The sequence below is a fragment of the Bufo bufo genome, chromosome 1 (assembly GCF_905171765.1).
Source record: "Bufo bufo chromosome 1, aBufBuf1.1, whole genome shotgun sequence".
In the NCBI taxonomy this organism is placed as follows: domain Eukaryota; kingdom Metazoa; phylum Chordata; class Amphibia; order Anura; family Bufonidae; genus Bufo; species Bufo bufo.
In genome coordinates, this window is record NC_053389.1 from 42,256,303 (window position 1) to 42,277,874 (window position 21,572).

The window sequence follows — 21,572 nt, forward strand, 5'->3', positions numbered from 1 at the left end:
CCGGAACCTAGAAGTCCCTGCTAGCCCTCAAGATGACCCTCACCTAGGAGCTGAGTAAGACAAGCCCACTCCTCCTAGACACGGAGGAGCAGGAGTCTCAACGGCCAAGCTGCAGGAAAAGGGGAGACATAAACAGCTCTATGGATATGGCAGGTGAACAAAGAGTTCCACCTACCTGCCACAGCCTTGCTGACTGGATCCCTGTGTAAGCAGGGTGCAGATCACAATCGCATCCCCACACAGGGACCCAGATCCATAGCTGCACAAAATCACATATAAAACATCACACGGACATCACACATAACTAGAAATAACTTAATGCGACATTATGGTTATGACCACAGGGGTGGCTCTTACTGGCAGGTAATAAAGACATGAGGCTGCTCTCAGCTAAGCATGGCTGAAGCAACCTCCAGGCCTGCAAAAGCAGTGAGGCTTTATAGGCCAAGAAGCCACACCCCACAGTCGGACACACCCAGTGCACACACACACACTAGGAAGGAGATTAACCCTTCCAACACCAGGGAAGGGAAAACACCACTTAAAGGAGACGTGCACACAAAAACATAAAAAGGAAGTGCACACATACACACATCACACAAAACCGCATGCACAACGTAGCGAGCTGCAATGGCACAGCTCAGCCTGCTACGCTGCCACATACACACTGTTGCCAGCGGCAACCACAGGTGAGGCAAATACCACAGCCCTCACCTGTGATTGAACACCAAAGAAAACCGCTGACAACCGCATGCGGTTCAGGAGTCACGGTCATAGCCATGGCCGTGACACTCCCACCCCTCAAAGCCCCCCCACCCAAAAAAAGACACGTGAGGGACTCACACAAGGGGATGAGAGAAGGGGACGTCCACTCTCAGGACATGGTTCCCAGAAAGTCGCTGTCAGCTGCATCCTCTCCCAGCACACAACACAGCCAGTCCGACGAGGCCTGCAGCCCGCACCAGCGACACGGAAATGGAACCACTGAGAGTGGACGAGGGGACTCTCCACTCACGTCCCCACTCCAGTCGCTGCCAGCAGACACTCCTAACCAGCACGCAGCCGGACCACTTACGGAGTGTTGCCAGCAGACGACCAGAGATGGGAACATGGAGAGGGACGAGGGATCCCCAACACGGACACGGAAGGTAAGGTGGCGGGGAATAAGCCACCAACCGTGCCGTTAACGGAGAACCCCCAGGAACGCTCTCCCTCCGGAGAACGCGCATGCAGGCCACAAGGATATGGCACTGCATGCTGCACCCTCTTTCGAAGGTATGCATACCGCATACCAGACACACACCACGTGTAAGTAAAATCAGGGGGACGCCACACGAGGCAACGGTGAAGGGATGGCGGGGAAACACCACTCACCGCGCCGTCAGAGGCGAAACCCCCAGAACGCTCTCCCTCCGAAGAGCGCGCATGTACCCCTTCACAGACGGCAGTACATGCTTCACCCTCTTTCGAGGGAAGCATACTCCTACCCCTCAAAGCCCCTCCCAACAACAAAAGGGGAAAGTTGGTGAGGCATAAGAAACAATGGGAGGGGGGGAGGGGAAAGACAAACAAAAAGGGGACACCAACACGGACAACGGTGAGCTGGGAATGCCACTCACCGCGCCGTAAATGGTGAAAGCCCCATAACGCTCTCCCTCCGGAGAACGCGCATGCACCCCATCCGTAGATAGCAGTGCATGCTTTACCCTCTTTCGAGGGAGCGCCACGTAAGAAGCGACTGTGGTCATACTGTCACGGCTGAGGATGGGGGAAATCCTCAGCCGTGTGGAGCCCGGTGATGTTACGGCTGCTTGGCCATGAAGACAGGATTAGGAAGCAGGTCACCTCCTAAAGGCATCCCTAACCTGACCCTGACTCCTAGCTACATGAGCCAACCTTGATGGTAGGAGGGCTCATGCTCCGGAACCTAGAAGTCCCTGCTAGCCCTCAAGATGACCCTCACCTAGGAGCTGAGTAAGACAAGCCCACTCCTCCTAGACACGGAGGAGCAGGAGTCTCAACGGCCAAGCTGCAGGAAAAGGGGAGACATAAACAGCTCTATGGATATGGCAGGTGAACAAAGAGTTCCACCTACCTGCCACAGCCTTGCTGACTGGATCCCTGTGTAAGCAGGATGCAGATCACAAACGCATCCCCACACAGGGACCCAGATCCATAGCTGCACAAAATCACATATAAAACATCACACGGACATCACACATAACTAGAAATAACTTAATGCGACATTATGGTTATGACCACAGGGGTGGCTCTTACTGGCAGGTAGTAAAGACATGAGGCTGCTCTCAGCTAAGCATGGCTGAAGCAACCTCCAGGCCTGCAAAAGCAGTGAGGCTTTATAGGCCAAGAAGCCACACCCCACAGTCGGACACACCCAGTGCACACACACACTAGGAAGGAGATTAACCCTTCCAACACCAGGGAAGGGAAAACACCACTTAAAGGAGACGTGCACACAATAACATAAAAAGGAAGTGCACACATACACACATCACACAAAACCGCATGCACAACGTAGCGAGCTGCAATGGCACAGCTCAGCCTGCTACGCTGCCACATACACACTGTTGCCAGCGGCAACCACAGGTGAGGCAAATACCACAGCCCTCACCTGTGATTGAACACCAAAGAAAACCGCTGACAACCGCATGCGGTTCAGGAGTCACGGTCATAGCCATGGCCGTGACAATACAAGAGCTGCCCTGAGTGCTGGGAGAATCAACAGCAACTTGTAAGTGTAGAACTACAAGTCCCACCTGTATAATGACACTGCTAATACACACAGGATCTTCCCCTTACCTTCTTGTGCAATGCTCTCTCTAGTCTGTCAGCTCCTGTGCTCAGATTGCCACTGCCTGCAGCTACCCAGTCTGTGCAGCTGAAGGGGTTAAGAATCCTAGGAGAGAGCAGACAGCCCGGCAGTGAAGGGGGGCGTGGCCATCACAGTGACGTCTCATTTACAGGCTTTTAAACTAACTTTATCAGAGCAGGGAGAGAAGCTGACATCACAGGTCATGTGACCCTCAGTCAAATCTGATAAACCAGGCACTGCAGATAAAGTGAGTTAATTGTAACGTTGTTATATTTGCCTAGTTAGGAACATAGAAAGAACAAAAAAAAATAACTCGGACAACCCCTTTAAAGCAACTGTTTTCGTGACACCAGTTGCAGTGAAGCAACAAGGGCACAAGGCCCCTTTTTAGTGATACTGTGGTAGATGGTACCCAGGTGTAGGAATGCCAGAGTGGTGTAGGGAGGCCTACATGTCTTTAATGTTGATGCACGTGCCACAGTGCTCCTACCTGGATATACTGGAACCCAGGCATTGTCGTCAGAAGCAGAGCAAATAGGGTCAATAATTTGAAGAAATAAATTGAGTCCAGACCTTGTGATGAAGTTCAATAACAGCTTTACTTGAATAAACGTTTCTCCAAATGGTTTACAGACTATCTTTGTTCCCAGCAGGCTTTAGCATCTAACTCAGTGGCAGGCAAACTCCTCTCTGCTACGTCTGTTGCTCTTTGGTCCTGCTGTGCTGGCAGGCTTAAATAGAGTCTCTGTTCCTGCAGGATGCTGCAACTTCTCTCTGTAGTCTGACTCTAGCTTAATCCAGGGAAAACTCCTACTGGCTTCAGAGGCTCCCAGCTGTGGCCTCCACATCCAGCAGAGCTTAGGGTGCTCTAGCTGGCCTAGACAAGGCACGTTCAGCAGGGACGTGCACCTGCTTCCTTCGCCTAGCAGGGGGTAAGCTAAACTGCACTTCTAACTAACTAGTCCCTCCCCTCCTTAGAGAGAGGGTGAAAATGGAAAGAAGGGTTCCATTCTCTCTAAGTGTAGCTCTGCCATGCTTGCTGCCACCTTCTGGTGAACCAGGTACATTAGCTTATAACATAATAGGAAATGCACATTGTTTAGACCTGCAATAATTACACAAGATGACACAAGGTTAACCATAGGAGACAGTAGCGAGGTGCAATAATGGTAATGGAACTCTGGGTCATTACAGAAACTACTACTTTTTTCTTAGGGCTATCAAGGACTGTCAGAGTATTCAGAGGGTCCACCAAGAGCATTTATGGGCCACATTATGTTTCTGCAAAGCCTTCTAAATGGTCTCTCACCAGGCATTCAACCCTTTGCTGTTCTTCCTGGTGGAGGAAGGAGTCTTCCCAAAAGGGAACTATGGTGAGGAAAACTGTGAAGACAGGCATTGTTTCCTCATGGAAAAGCCCCTGAGTGGGGACACACTGATAGGTTCTTCACACTTGGATCCACCCCTGAGGATTTATGCCCTTGCTCATAGATCCATTTTGCATCAGGAACACACGTGCTGATAGATCCACCTGGGAGAAAGGCCACATCTTGTCATCCATCCACATTTGAGCAGGGGCACACTTGCTGTTAGATCTATTTGGGAGCAGGGACACACTTGCTTATAGATTCTCTCTGAGCCAGGAGACACTTGAAGGTTGAATCCACCTGAGAGAAAGAGCACACTTGTTGTTAGATCCACCTCTGAGTAGGGCCATGCTTGCCAATAGATCCATCAGGAACACTTACTGATTGATCTGCCTGGGAGTAATTGCATGAATTCCCATCTGAAAAGGAGCACACTTACTTATAGGTCCACTATGGGGCAAGGACACACTTGCTGATGGATTATTTTTTTTTTAGCAGAAGTAGGCTTGCTAATAGTTCCACCTGGGAGCAGGGACACAGTTGTTGATGGATCCAGCTCTGAGCAAAAATATACTTGCTAGTGAATCCAACTCTGAGCTGGAATATAATTCCTGAAGCACCCATCTCTGATCAGGGTGTGGCAGGCGCAGCCCTATAAAGTGCCTTTTGCACTGTGGCATTAGAAGAATTTTGATATCTCGGGCTTTTAGTCTAACCAGACCGTCTGTTACTCTATAATTTCTCTAGCGCTGTTCTATGGAAACAGTAGGTTTAAAGAGCACACCAAATGCTTGAAATAACTTCAACTTTTCTTCATATAACGCTGCCGCCTCCGCAGCAGATAGTCCATGTACATAACACGTGTTGAAAAGATATCACAAAATGGCGGTATGCATAAGATGGTGGTTCAACAATGCAATTTCTCAAGGATCCACATCTGAGCAGTGCTAATGGATCCACAGTAGGGGCACACTTGCTGATAGATCCACCTGCAAGTAGGGGCACACTTGCTGAGATATCTACCTGCAAGCAGGGGCACACTTGCTGATTTGTAGATCCACCTGCAAGCAGGGGCACACTTGCTGATAGATCCACCTGCAAGTAGGGGCACACTTGCTGAGATATCTACCTGCAAGCAGGGGCACACTTGCTGATTTGTAGATCCACCTGCAAGCAGGGGCACACTTGCTGATAGATCCACCTGCAAGCAGGGGCACACTTGCTGAGCTAGAGCTACTTTGGAGGAAGAAATCATTTTCTGAAGGATCTACATCTGGGCATGGACTCACTTACTGATTGATCAATTTGGAAGAAGGCACGCACTTGCTAATGGATCCACCTGGGAACAGGGACAAACTTGCTGACAAATTCTTCTCTGAGCAGGGACATACGCTCTGAGAGATCCACTGAGGAGTAGGAAAAAAACACTTGCTTATGGATCCACCTCTGAGATTGGACACACTTGCTGACAGATCAGCCTGGAAGGAGGGACCCTCCTGCTGATGATTCAACCTCCGGGTACCAACCCAATTGCTGACAGATCCGCCTGGGAGCAGGGAATCACTCGGTGATGGATATACTGTACCTCTGGGCACTGACCCACTTGTAGGTTCATTTACTGAGGAGTGGGGGCACACATGCTGATTACTGTCTGAGTAGGGACAGACTTGCTTAGGCCTCTTTCACACTTGCGTTATCCGGATCCGGCGTGTACTCCACTTGCCGGAATTACACTCCGGTTCCGGAAAAACGCAAGTGTACTTAAAGCATTTGAAGACGGAACCGTCTTCAAAATGCGTTCAGTGTTACTATGGCAGCCAGGACGCTATTAAAGTCCTGGTTGCCATAGTAGTAGTGGGGAGCAGGGGAGCAGTATACTTACAGTCCGTGCGGCTCCCGGGGCGCTCCAGAATGACGTCAGAGCGCCCCATGCGCATGGATGACGTGTCCAATGCGATCACATGATCCATGCGCTTGGGGCGCCCTGACGTCACTCTGGAGCGCCCCGGGAGCCGCACGGACGGTAAGTATGCTGCTCCCCCGCTCCCCGCTACACTTTACCATGGCTGCCAGGACTTTAGCGTCCCGGCAGCCATGGTAACCATTCAGAAAAAGCTAAATGTCGGCTCCGGCAATGCGCCGAAACGACGTTTAGCTTAAGGCCGGATCCGAATCAATGCCTTTCAATGGGCATTAATTCCGGATCCGGCCTTGCGGCAAGTTGTCACGAACTATGGATCCGATCGCTCCGGATCCCACAGCTCTGACGTAGTGGTCTGTGACGGAGTCTGCGCACACACAGAGACCTCACGTGACCGGGGTATTACCATTCGGCTAACACCCCCACACTACACTTCGGTAACTGCCACCACGTGGGTTCCCGGTCCACGAGCCGACTATCCGGGTCATTCACTATCACACAGATCAGTGGATGAACCGGATATCACTTACTGACCAACCGCAGTCAATCACCCCCAGCTACAATTCCTAAATGCAATTTAACTAACTACCTGGTAACGTCTCTTCAAAGGCAAGGTACGTTGTTCAGCAGCTTAGAATATGGAAGACTTGGCCACTTAGATTTTATAATCTTTAATAAGAGGTAAAAAGCAGTGCATACAAATCTAATGAAAATGACTATAAATCTACAGAATAATAATAACAATATAAATAATCACGACAGTTCAAATGAAAGGGAAAAAGATGAAGGAATACTTAGTTTCTCTGGAGGGTTTCAGATGGTCGTTCATATGTCCTTTTTGAATCCTTGCAAACCCAGTTCAGTATGTATCAGGGGAGACCCTCAAAGTTCTTCTGATACAGGGATATGCCGTCAATGTCCAATTAAGTGTCTGGTGATGTTCCATGGGTCTCTCTCCTCTGTCCTTGTGCACAGATTTTTATGAACTCTCCCATGGGCAGGAGACTTACTCCTGTCAGCCAATGGCAGCAGAGTGACTGTGAAGCCTAGGGATTGGCCTCCAAGGGTTTTATGACCCCCATCAAAGTTCAGTTCCTACAATGAGGATTATACTTAAGCCTGTATCTCCCTGATACATCGGCATATTTTTATACAGAATACATATTTGCGATCCTTATTTATTTACATACAGAATGAGACCACACACGGTAATGCTGGGACCTGTAGTTCTTCTACCACCCATAGGTGAGCTACAGAATCACATCCTCTGGTCATATTTGATACCCAATTAACCACAATACTCTGTAGAGCCTGGATCTGGTGTCAGAAAGGGCATAAGTTGATTCATAACTGAAATATGAAAGTGGACTGGTTTTATGCCCAGAGCTAATTAAGGGCTATTAGCTCTCCTCAAACCAGACCTGGAAATTAATGACGTCACGCTCCAGCCAGGCTTGACAGCGAGCTGATCTTTATCTTATAGGACAGGATGAGCTGGGCCTGGTATAGCCTTTATGACCTTTTATAGCCGGCCTCACAGAGTAGTGGTAATAAAAGTGTCCATCTATATCATAGGTGACCCAGGCTTCAGGAAGATGAGAGTTCACTGTTCTTTTACATAGGCCAGAAGCATACAAAATGGCTACCCAGAGGAATTATGTATGTATGCCGGCACACCTCCCTCTTTTAAAAGGTTGCCTGGGGAAATGGCCACAAGCCTATTCTTCAGCAACCCAGCCGTCTCCGGCCGATTCTCCCTGCCGCGACAACCCGTCGGCATTTCCATGTAAACTACCTTTTCTGTGCTGCACGGTGAAGTTGTACTGCTGCAAAATCAGGCTCCATCTCAGCAGTTTCGCATTGTCTCCTGCGAGACGTGCCAACCAGCTGAGGGGATTGTGATCGGTGATCACTGTGAAATTGCGTCCATACAGGTAGTGTTGTAGCTTTTGCAGGGACCACACAATAGCTAAACACTCCTTCTCTATTGTGGAGTAGCTGGTCTCCCTGGCCAGTAACTTACGGCTCAGGTATAGTACAGGATGCTCCTCCCCGGCCTGGTTCACCTGACTCAGGACTGCACCCAGACCAAAGGCGGAACCATCCGTGTGGACCACAAACTTCCGAGTGAAATCTGGGGCCTGAAGCACAGGAGAACTGGCTAGTGCATCCTTCAGGGCCTGGAAGCCTTGCTCGCATTCCGGCGTCCATGACACCATCCTGGGCAGCTTCTTCTTGGTCAAGTCTGTCAGAGGCTTGGCCAGGGTGCTATAGTTCGGGATGAACTTCCTATAGTACCCGGCCGTTCCCAAGAAAGACATGACCTGTTTCTTGGTGAGGGGTGTTGGCCATCTCGTAATGGCTTCCACCTTCTCTATTTCAGGCCTCAGTGTGCCTCCTCCTACTCTGTGGCCTAAGTAAGTGACCTCATTCATGCCCAGCTGGCACTTGCTAGGCTTAACAGTTAGTCCAGCCGCAGCAAGTTTGTCCAGTACTTGCGACAGGTGCACCAGGTGCTCCTTCCACGTGGCGCTATACACGGCAATGTCGTCTAAATAGGCGACAGCACATTCTTCTAGTCCTTCCAGCAAGTCATTCACAAGCCTTTGAAAGGTGGCTGGCGCATTCTTCATCCCAAACGGCATTACAGTAAATTCGTATAAGCCGAAAGGGGTGATGAAGGCCGACTTCTCCTGAGCCTCCGAGGTCAGGGGAATCTGCCAATACCCCCTGCTCAGGTCCATGATTGTCAGGTAGCTGGCTCCTGCCAACTTATCTAACAGTTCATCAATCCTGGGCATGGGGTAAGCATCCGAGGTTGTGATGGCATTCAGTTTCCGATAATCCACACAGAACCTGGTTGTCTGATCTTTCTTCGGGACCAGAACCACCGGTGAGGCCCAAGCGCTGTGAGATTTCTGAATGACCCCGAGCTGCTTCATCTCCTCGATCTCCCTCCTGAGGTCTGCCTGGACCTCCATTGAGACGCGGTAGGCGGACTGCTTTGTGGGAGCATGTGTACCTGTGTCCACATGATGGACTGCAAGGTGTGTTCTCCCGGGTTTCCCTGTAAAAGTGTCACGGTGAGCCGTCAACACTTCTAAGAGCTGAGATCTCTGCTGGGACGAGAGTTGAGGGTTGAGGGTTAAGTCCACCTCCAACTCTCGAGTGTCAGCTAGCAGATCTAGTAGGGGGTCGGCCTCCTCCCTTTCGGGCAGGCTGCAAACCGGCATAACATGTGGCGTTCTCTCGTGATGCTCCTTGAGCATGTTGACGTGAAACGTCTTCTGTCTTCTACCTCCCTCTCCAAGGCCCACCACATAATTTACCTTACTCAGACGTTTGACAATGGGGTACGGCCCTTCCCATGCAGCTTGCAGTTTGTTTTGCCGCATCGGCAGCAGGACATAGACCTTCTGCCCCTCCTGGTAGATTCTCTCTCGGGCAGTGCGGTTATACCACTGCTTCTGTTTGCTTTGGGCCTGCACCATATTCTCCTGTACCAGACCTACAAGCGACTCCATTTTGTCTCGGAACCTGAGGACATAGTCTACTACAGAGACTTCCGTTCCGGCAACCTTGCCTTCCCAAGACTCTCTGATTAGGTCTAGGGGACCTCTTACTCGTCGACCATACAGGAGTTCGAAGGGCGAAAACCCGGTTGACTCCTGGGGAACCTCTCTGTAGGCAAATAGCAGGTGAGGTAGATATCGTTCCCAGTCCGTCCCTTGCGCCTCCACGAACGTCTTCAGCATCTGCTTCAACGTCCCGTTGAAGCGCTCACAGAGGCCGTTTGTTTGTGGGTGGTAAGGGCTGGCTACGATATGGTTCACCTGTATTTTCCTACAGAGCCCCTGCATTAGTTCAGACATGAACTGAGGTCCTTGGTCGCTGAGAAGCTCAGCTGGGAACCCCACTCTCGTGAAGATCCCCAGCAGGGCGTCCGCAACCTTGTCCGCCCTAACGGAGGATAACGCCACTGCTTCTGGGGAGCGCGTCGCGTAATCCACCAGGGTTAATATGAACCGTTTACCCGAACTGCTGGGGATGGCCAGTGGACCAATGATGTCCACGGCCACCCTCCTGAAGGGTTCATCAATTATCGGTAAGGGATTCAATGGAGCTCGGTGACGGTCTCCTGCTTTGCCAACTCGCTGACAGGTGTCGCAGGACCTGCAGTACTTGGCGACATCTGCCCCGAGGCCAGGCCAGAAAAAATTCTGCATCACCCGGGACTTTGTTTTGGTTATTCCCAGGTGACCAGCTAAGGGGATCTCATGAGCCACTTGCAGTAATTGTTCCCTGAACTGCACAGGTACAATGAGCTGCCTCTTGAGTGGCCCCACCCCACTGTCACTGTGGGAGATGTCCTCCTTATACAGTTTCCCATTGTCCCAACACACTCGGTATTTGTCTCCCTCAGTGTGAGGGCTAGCAGCTAACCCTCTTAGCTGCTCCAAGGTAGGGTCATCTCGCAGGGCCTGCCCAAAGGCGGCACTACAAGTCCCAGTCAGCTGTCCTGTGGCGAACAGGGACAGTGGCTGAGGCTCTGACGCGGTTAAGTCCACGGGGTCCGAACCAGTGGAAGGGGACACTTCCACTTGCTCTTCCCCAATGGAGCGTTCCGCTGCGGCTTTTGCAGCCCTGCGAGTGACGGGCAACACAGGCACAATAATGTCATCACATTTAACATTTGCACAACTTGAATCAGTTAAACACATGTCAGCTACCTGTGTACATACACCCGCCATCCCCTCTACATCTCCTGTCGTAGGAGAACTGCTCCCACACACCCCACCTCCCACCTCCCACGGTCCATCCCCAAGGTTATCGGATGTTACGGAAACATCCTTGCACAGTACCTCGGTATGTCCAGGGACCTCCATAGGGACGGGTGAGTCCTGTGTGCTTCCAGGGGGCACGTAGCACGAGACCAATCGTCCTAGGTCAGTGCCTAATAAAACATTTGTGGGGATCTCCGCAGAGACTCCCACCTCCCTTACTCCACTCCCAGCCCCCCAATCAAGGAAAACACGAGCTAGGGGAACATTAGGGCTCACCCCCCCAACTCCCGTGATGGTGAGGCTTTTGCCGGGAATAAGGTCTGCGTCATCCACTAGTTCAGGCCGAACTAGTGTGACTTCGGCTCCTGTATCGCGGAAGCCTGTGGTGCACCGGTTGCCCACAGTAACCGACTGTAGGTTGTCTGCGGTGTGTCTTGCAGCTCCATTCACCAACAGCACAGATGATGGGTTGCGGGCAAGCTTGCCAGGGGGTGCTGTCTTCTTCTCCGGGCACGAGTGGCTGAGGTGTCCTGGCTTGCCGCATGCATAGCACTTGCGCACGTCTGTCGGTGCTGGCTTGACTCCTTCGGGTCTTTGTGCAGGCCTGTGAAAGGGTCGCTGGACAGGAACCAACAAAGCTGGCCGGGAGGAAGAAGCAGATGAAGAGGTTCCTCCCAGGCGGGACAGAGTGTCTTTGAATGCCCGAGTGCTGGGCATGGCGACGTATTCATCGGCTAGCTCGGCCGCCTCTCGCGCACTCTTCGGCTTGTGCTCACATACATATTTTTGCACATCCGTGGGGCAATTAGAGACAAACTGTTCTCGGACCATCAGATCCGCCAGGGACTGCTTGGTGTCCTCTGTGAGGGGATCAGACCACTGTTGGAAGGTGGTCTGCAACTTGCCCAGATGGTCCGTAAAAGTATCTCCGGGCCCTCTCCGCAGGGACCGGAACCGTAAACGGTAAGTCTCTGGAGTCAGCTGGTACTTGACCAGAATAGCCTTTTTGATGACCGCGTAACTGGTACGCTCTGCTAATGGTAGTCCGACCAGGGCCTCCATAGCTTTGCCCTTCAGTGCGGACATTAGATGTCCCGCCCACTGCGGCTCTGGTACCTGGTACTGCTGGCATGAGGTTTCAAAAGCATGCAGGAAAAGATCAATGTCACAGTTCTCAGACTCCATCACAGGCAGTTTTGGCTTGACCATCAGGGATGGGCCTGTGGATGTAGCATGCCGGTCGGACCCCTGAAGCTGTACTCGGGCCATGTCCAGTTCATGCCTGCGGACAGCTTCCCGTTCTGCAGCCTCGCGCTCAGCCTGGCGCTCTGCCCGACGTGCCTCCAGCAGCCGAAAATATAAGTCCGGGTTACTGAGCATTAGTTGGTCCAGACCATTTTGGGATGGCATAGAGACAGAGTTATGTCCAGCTAGAGGACTGCAAGCCCCAGCAGGCTGTCCTCCTCCCAGTTCGTCATCCTCATTCTGGAAGGGGTCACCTGGCTCAGGGGCCCCTGAGTGTCCTCCATTCTCTGAATCCTGCAGGGATGACTCTTGACTCCTCCGTGCACATAACTCCTGGATAAGGACAGTCTTATTTTTCCCATATACTTGGATGCCTTTGTGCTCACACAGAGCTGTGATATCAGACACGCTCATGGCGTCATAATTCACGGATTCGGACATTATTGCCAAATAAAAGATAGGACAGAAAACAAGAGAGGGGAGGGTACTGTCGTGAATTATTATTCTATCAAAACTAATGCACTGTGCTTCGTCTTCCAGAATTTTTCAATCCTTTAGTACAGAGTTATGGACATAACTTCATGCACTAATATTCTAAGCATACAGAATCCCGTAAGCTGCCACCAGAAAATGTCACGAACTATGGATCCGATCGCTCCGGATCCCACAGCTCTGACGTAGTGGTCTGTGACGGAGTCTGCGCACACACAGAGACCTCACGTGACCGGGGTATTACCATTCGGCTAACACCCCCACACTACACTTCGGTAACTGCCACCACGTGGGTTCCCGGTCCACGAGCCGACTATCCGGGTCATTCACTATCACACAGATCAGTGGATGAACCGGATATCACTTACTGACCAACCGCAGTCAATCACCCCCAGCTACAATTCCTAAATGCAATTTAACTAACTACCTGGTAACGTCTCTTCAAAGGCAAGGTACGTTGTTCAGCAGCTTAGAATATGGAAGACTTGGCCACTTAGATTTTATAATCTTTAATAAGAGGTAAAAAGCAGTGCATACAAATCTAATGAAAATGACTATAAATCTACAGAATAATAATAACAATATAAATAATCACGACAGTTCAAATGAAAGGGAAAAAGATGAAGGAATACTTAGTTTCTCTGGAGGGTTTCAGATGGTCGTTCATATGTCCTTTTTGAATCCTTGCAAACCCAGTTCAGTATGTATCAGGGGAGACCCTCAAAGTTCTTCTGATACAGGGATATGCCGTCAATGTCCAATTAAGTGTCTGGTGATGTTCCATGGGTCTCTCTCCTCTGTCCTTGTGCACAGATTTTTATGAACTCTCCCATGGGCAGGAGACTTACTCCTGTCAGCCAATGGCAGCAGAGTGACTGTGAAGGCCAGGGATTGGCCTCCAAGGGTTTTATGACCCCCATCAAAGTTCAGTTCCTACAATGAGGATTATACTTAAGCCTGTATCTCCCTGATACATCGGCATATTTTTATACAGAATACATATTTGCGATCCTTATTTATTTACATACAGAATGAGACCACACACGGTAATGCTGGGACCTGTAGTTCTTCTACCACCCATAGGTGAGCTACAGAATCACATCCTCTGGTCATATTTGATACCCAATTAACCACAATACTCTGTAGAGCCTGGATCTGGTGTCAGAAAGGGCATAAGTTGATTCATAACTGAAATATGAAAGTGGACTGGTTTTATGCCCAGAGCTAATTAAGGGCTATTAGCTCTCCTCAAACCAGACCTGGAAATTAATGACGTCACGCTCCAGCCAGGCTTGACAGCGAGCTGATCTTTATCTTATAGGACAGGATGAGCTGGGCCTGGTATAGCCTTTATGACCTTTTATAGCCGGCCTCACAGAGTAGTGGTAATAAAAGTGTCCATCTATATCATAGGTGACCCAGGCTTCAGGAAGATGAGAGTTCACTGTTCTTTTACATAGGCCAGAAGCATACAAAATGGCTACCCAGAGGAATTATGTATGTATGCCGGCACACAAGTGTTCCGGATTTTTGGCCGGAGCAAAAAGCGCAGCATGCTGCGGTATTTTCTCCGGCCAAAAAACGTTCCGTTCCGGAACTGAAGACATCCTGATGCATCCTGAACGGATTTCTCTCCATTCAGAATGCATTAGGATAATCCTGATCAGGATTCTTCCGGCATAGAGCCCCGACGACGGAACTCTATGCCGGAAGACAAGAACGCAAGTGTGAAAGAGCCCTTATGGATTCCTTTTCACTTGCTGACAGATCCAGCTGGAATCAGTGGCACACCTGCTAATGGATCTACCCCCGAACAGGCACACAATTGCAGATGGATTCACTACTCTGCAAAAATGCAATTGCTAATAAATCCAACAAGAACTGGTGTTACTCTGCTAGGGATGAGATCGTCGACTGAAACCCCCTTCATATTTACAGTACAGAGTAGGGCAGGACATGCTGAAACATGTAGTCCACACTATTAGCTCTGAACCACTAAGTAATAGTGACCGACTTTGACTGCTGGGTCTCTCTGTGCATTTGGGCAATAGAAAAGAAGCTAACCCCTTCCCTCCAGCCCTACTGTTAAAGACATACTTTGAAAACATTACATACATTGCTACAAAACATACAGGGTAATACAGCGCCACATACTGTGCCCACTGTGCTTCCCAATAGTATACTGTAGAAACAGATAAAACCCCTTCTTCTGCCTCCCTCTGCCTCTACCTGGTGCTGCCTGAGGCAATCGCCAAACCTCGCCTCATTGGTGGTGCACCCCTGGACGTGAGGCCATAGTGATATCTGTTGTTGGTGTCAGTCGTCAGACCAATGTTTCGATGGAGTTGTGTGTCGCAAAGTTTTAACGGTAGAAACTTTTACAAAACATCAGACGGTAAAGGAATCTTTTGGAATGTCCTTGTGATGCAAGGAAGGTTACATCTGTCAGTGCAGTAAGCCTCATGGTGAAATCACAGAATTCAGCAAATTTACTTTACCAATGACAGGCTGGTAACGGCATTAACGAGGGGAAATAGAAACCACACATAACCTTACAACACAGCACCGATATAGTAGTGCCACCGAATACCTATATAATACTGCTCGGCATTACATTCACATACGATGACCACATAATACTGCCATACAATCTCTACAGAAAACTGTCGTGCATTAGCCATATCACACTGCCATACCTTGCCCATATACCCTGATCACCTAGAATAGGGATCAGCAACCTCCGCCACTCCAGCTGTTCTGAAAGTACAACTCCCAGAATCCACCTTTCACTTCTATAGGAGTTGCAAAAACAGCCGAGTAAATGTGCATGCTGGGAGTTGTAGTCTCACAGCAGCTGAAGTGCCGAAGGTTGCTGACCCCTGAGCTACAACATTACATTAACCTGCCTAATATAGTGTAGGTCCCCCTCCTGCCATCAACACAGCTCTCACTCACAGATGCATGGACTCCACAAGACCTCTGAGGTGTCCTATGGTATCCATCGGCAAGACGACAGCAGCCGATCGTGTGCGTTGAGGTGCGGCCTCCGGGGATCGGGTCTTGTTTTTCCAGAACATCCCACAGAGGACGATTTGGATTGAGATCTGGAGAATTTGGAGACAAGTCATCACCTTGATCTCCTAGTCATGTTCCTCATTCGTTAATTAGTTTTTGCAGTGTTGTCGAGGCATTCTCCTGCTGAATGAGGCTACTGCCATTAGAGGGCACCACTGCCCATGAAGGGGTAAGGGAGGTGGTATGTGTCACATCTACATGATGCCAGGACACAAGGCTCCAGAGAGAGCATCACACAGCCTCCGCCAGCTTGTCTTCTTCTTCCATCTCCTCCCCAGGTAACTGACATGACGTAACGTGATTCTTCAAAAGAAGGTCACCTTCTTCCATTGCTCCATCGCCAAGTTCTGATGCTTACACACCCTTTAAAGTGGTTTTCTGAGATGTTAATACTGATGACCCACCGTCTGGACTAACACCCAGGCCCCCTCCGGTCATCTATCTGAGAAGGCACCAGTGCTCTCAGTAGCGCAGTGGCCTTCTCACAGCTTTCTCTAGGCCATGTGACGTCACGTTCATCGGTCACATGGTGTAGGCGCAGCTTAGCCCCATTGAAGTGAATAGGGCTGAGCTGCAATACCAATCACGGCCACTATACAATGTACAGCGCTGCTCTTGGTGAGCTAAGAGAAAGCCGTGGCGCTCACAGGAGTGCCGGTGCCTTCTCATACAGCTGATCAGCAGGGGTCCCAATGCTGAACCCCACAGATCGGATACTGATGAGCTATCCTGAGGATAGGTCATCAGTATTCAAATCTAGGAAAACCCTTTTAAGTGTCCTTTGTCCATTTTCCTGCTTTTAACATTTCAATAATCTACTTCTCACTTGCTACCTAATATATCCCGTCCCTGTTACATGTGCGCTCGGCAGCTGAAGGCATCTGTGTTGGTCCCATGTCCTGTTTTGGTCCCATGTTCATATGTGCCCGCATTACTGAGAAAAATGAAGTTTTACTATATGCAAATGAGCCTCTAGGAGCAACAGGGGCGTCGCCATTACACCTAGAGGCTCTGCTCTCTCTGCAACTGCCGCACCCTCTGCACTTTAATTGACAGGGTCATGTAGTGAAAATATAATGCCTGGTCCTGACATCAAAGTGCAGAGGGCGCAGCAGTTGCAGAGAGAGAAAGAGAGCTGAGACTCTAGGTGTAATGGTAACACCCCCGTTGCTCCTAAAGGCTCATTTGCATATATTAAAACATAATTTTTCTCAGCAATGCGGGTACATATAAACAGGTCAGCCAGCTTCATAAGTACAAATCTGCTGATAGATGCCCTTCAACAAGAGTCATTGTCACTCGATAACCAATGCTATTCACTTCACCTGACAAGTGCATTATATAAGTACTACTGTACCTATATGATGCTACCATGCAGAGAGTCTTCTTAATACTACAAATACATTACCACCTTGTTACTGCTGTACAATATCTTATAGTTACTACTATGCAGTGTCCACGTAATGTTATGAGCAGCAGGCATTTCCCTGTTGTCTCTTCTTCTCCTGTTTACTAACATTGCTTAGACCTGATTTCTTGACCTGTTAGCCTTTCCGTTAAATATTCTTACTTTCTGCTCTTTGTTTGCTAGATATAGAGAGGGCTCTGTGCATTTGTACCCAGACTCCTTAGTATTCCTTGTATCCTGCTCCTAGATTTGTGTTTAGCAAACCCCCTATTGGGCATACCTGAAAAAAGGAAGCATACTTACCTGCGTCCTAGGTCCTTGGCTAGGCGCCCTCGCTGTAAACATCCAGTTTGACGCCGCTGCAGCCAATCACTGGCTGCAGTGGTGATCTGCTACCCTTGCGTCAGGTGACCATTTGTCATCACTCAAGGGGAGCAGGTCACCACTGCAACCAATGATTGGCTGCAGCGGCGTCAAACTGGATGTTTACGGTGAGGGAGCCGAGTGGAGCAGGGGACCGAATGAGCCGCGACTCAACACCGGGAAGCATGTCCCTTATACCCCCCTCCCCCCCCAAAGTAGGCCCACACTTTAACACGTCCATACAATGCTTATGTAAAATTGTCATACCGAACATACATAATACTGCCATACAGAACGTACGTGATACTGGACCCTGTGTCCCGTGCAATAATAAAATGTAGTTTTTATCATCACACATAACACAAGCTTCGTATACAGTTCATTGCAACTCCCTGTATATAGACACTTGTCACAATGTTGTCACCAGAGCTGGTGTTACTCTGCTAGGGAAGAGATCGTGGACTGAAACCCCCTTCATATTTACAGTACAGAGTAGGGCAGGACATGCTGAAACATGTAGTCCACACTACAAGCTCCGAACCACTAAGTAATAGTGACCGACTTTCACTGCTGGGTCTCTCTGTGCATTTAGGCAATAGAAAAGAATCTAATTAGGGCAGAAAGTGTTTTGCATCTTCATTATGTCAAAAAAATTTCCTGTTGCTAAATATCATTAGTTCAAAACAGATTCCCAGAAATGTCATATTAGCTCAGACCGCAGTAATGTGAGGACAACTGAACCCATGCCAAGTGCTGTGGATGAGGCAAAGGAGTGACAAACATCAGAAATATATCAAGTAACAGACTCCATTGTCTGCAAACTGATCCTCTGCAGGGACAGACTGGCATTGGAAACACAGCCCTGGCACACAAACCCCACCGGTCCACATACATCCAACATCCAAACCCAGCAGCACCAAATACCACAGTGCAGCACAAAGTACCTCCCCAGCAGCACTATATACCACAGTGCAGCACAAAGTACCTCCCCGGCACCACCAAATACCACAGTGCAGCACAAAGTACCTCCCCGGCAGCACTATATACCACAGTGTAGCACAAAGTACCTCCCCGGCACCACCAAATACCACAGTGCAGCACAAAGTACCTCCCCGGCACCACCAAATACCACAGTGCAGCACAAAGTACCTCCCCGGCACCACCAAATACCACAGTGTAGCCCAAAGTACCTCCCCAGCAGCACTATATACCACAGTGTAGCACAAAGTACCTCCCCGGCACCACCAAATACCACAGTGTAGCCCAAAGTACCTCCCCGGCACCACCAAATACCACAGTGTAGCCCAAAATACTGTCTAAGCAGTGGAAAACAAATATCACAGTGCAGCACAAAGTACCTCCCCAGCAGCACTATATACCACAGTGTAACATAAAACAAGTCCCCAGATGTGCCAAACACTGCAGTGCAGCAAAATCTACCTTCCCAACAGCAGAAAATATCACAGTGCAGCACAATACACCTCCCCGGTGGCACCAGATATCACAGTGCAGCACAATACACCTCCCCAGTGGCACCAGATACTACAGTACAGCATAAAATAGCTCCTCCTCCTTTAATGTCAGTACAAAATACCTTCCCAGCAGCAGCAGCACCGTCCCCCTTCCAACCTCTACTATAGGGGCAGCAACTTTGCTTTCCCACCTGTCCCCCACTGGCAGTATCATTAGCCCATGTCCTACCAGTGCCCCATTAGTAGAAGCCTTCTCTGTCTTCCTACCCCTCTCCCACTGTCAGCAGTATTGTCTCCGTGGACCTCATACTTTTCACAGTTGAGGGTATCTTACAATTGTATCAAGTACACATGGCATGTAAAAACATCAGCAGCACAAATCCCTCTCCTGGCATGATAGTTTGTTACAATGTATCAGTGCAGATAAAACTGTATCAGTCTGGAGGCTAGGATATTTATCTCACAGGAACTGGAAATCTCACTTTAAGGACTCCGCTTAAAGTTTGATATTCCAAATAACTGCGTGGCTTAGTGCGGAGACAATTGGCAGCACTCAGCATAGAGGTTTGGTCCAACAGTGACCTACCCCTCTGTCTAATGATCCCACCTACAAAAAGTATCCATGCTCCAAAGGATTAATGTGCAGTTGGATATTCTATCTAGAGCAGGGATCAGCAACCTTTGGCACTCCAGCTGGGTAGAAACTACAGCTCAGTCTCCCAGCATGCACACTTGCATAGCTACTCTCAGAACTCCCATAGAAGTGAAGGAAGCATGCTTGCAGTTGTAGTTTCACAAAAGCTGGAGTGCCGGAGATTGCTGACCAATGATCTACAGGTTTAGCTGAGAAACTTTGGCCAGGGCGTCCAACATAACCGAACTGGTATTTTTTGCCTAAAGTATGCTGTATAAGACAATGAAAACTACCCCCTGAGTAGGCCCATAGTGGCCTACTAGTGGGGCCCTGAGTACAAGATGCTTCCTTGGTTCTCAGACATCGTAGCAACTATGATTGAGAGAGAAGAGTGAGAAGATTATACGTCGCTGTAAAACCTTCTGGTGGTGGACGTAAATTTTACTAAGTTATAAGGAAAGAAAGAAATTTACATTAAAAAATGTTGGTAAATTTCCCTACAAATAACTGGAAAAATTCAAACATTCTTGTTACTCTTGGTACCGTGTGAATGACCCATCTGCGCCGCAAAAAAAATCCCCAAAACAAAAAAAGTGAAACTATATTTAGCTAAAGCATAAGAGACAAAAATATTCACCTTTAGAATATATCAGATCTCTTCCTGTTCACTGCTGCTGTCTATGGCAAAGACCCTAGACAGCAGCAGCCGACAGGAAGAGAGAAGGGTTACGGCACGTGTGCACTGCCGGGTGTCAGACCCCCACCGATCTGATATTGATGACCTAAAAAGCCAGTCTTAGTAAATGTGCCATTTTATGTGTGTGTGGAGGGGTGGGCTGGTTCAAGGATTTTTTACATAGTGTAAGAGTTAGGTAGCGGGGTGGTCGTCTCTGGGATCGACGAGCATACTCTATCAAGCACACATTCCAGGCAACCTCAGTTTTTCATCAACTGTCAAGATTTATTGTCAGCGGGTGGTACATAAAATAAACATAAACAAAACTAAATTCTAGGCCTGTCCGGCTCTAACTATACAATCAGGAACTCCTGACTAACCTGGCGCCAGCCTAACTCTGGGCACCAAACATAACCATATCGTTTGTACCACCTGCTATGATCTCAGAGACTCCCAGCAGTCCTGTCCCCAGGCAGAGTCAGAGAGACGTGTCTGCATTCTCAGCCTTATATCAGGCTAGCACTAGAGATGTCGCAAACATAAAATTTTCTGTTCGCGAACGGCGAACGCGAACTTCTGCGAATGTTCGCGAACGGGCGAACCGGGTGAACCGCCATAGACTTCAATAGACAGGCGAATTTTAAAACCCACAGGGACTCTTTCTGGCCACAATAGTGATGGAAAAGTTGTTTCAAGGGGACTAACACCTGGACTGTGGCATGCCGGAGGGGTATCCATGGCAAAACTCCCATGGAAAATTACGTAGTTGACGCAGAGTGCGGTAAGTTGAATTCGCAATGCGATTAATATAACCTGCATTAATCACATTGCGAATTTAACTTAGAGCTAAGTTCCTAATGGTTGTATTGCTAGAATTGACGATTATAACGGATATAGCACTATATTCTCAATCTTCGTTATATTCTAGCAATACAACCATTAGGAACACAGCTCTAAGTTGAATTCGCAATGCGATTAATATAACCTGTATTAATTGCATTGCGATTACAACTTAGTCAAATTTGTGACACTGCAGCTTCAGAATGAATCTAAGATGGATGCTGTCCTTGCTTTTTGATAGGAGGTGGGAGGGTCTGGGAGGGAGGGTATGCTGCTGATTGGCTGGAATGTGTCTGCTGACTGTGAGGTACAGGGTCAAAGTTTGCTCAATGATGATGTATAGGGGGTGGACCGAACATCGCATATGTCCGCCCGCCGCGGCGAACGCGAACAAGTTATGTTTGCCGGGGAACTGTTCTCCGGCGAATAGTTCGGGACATCTCTAGCTAGCACACCTGAGTG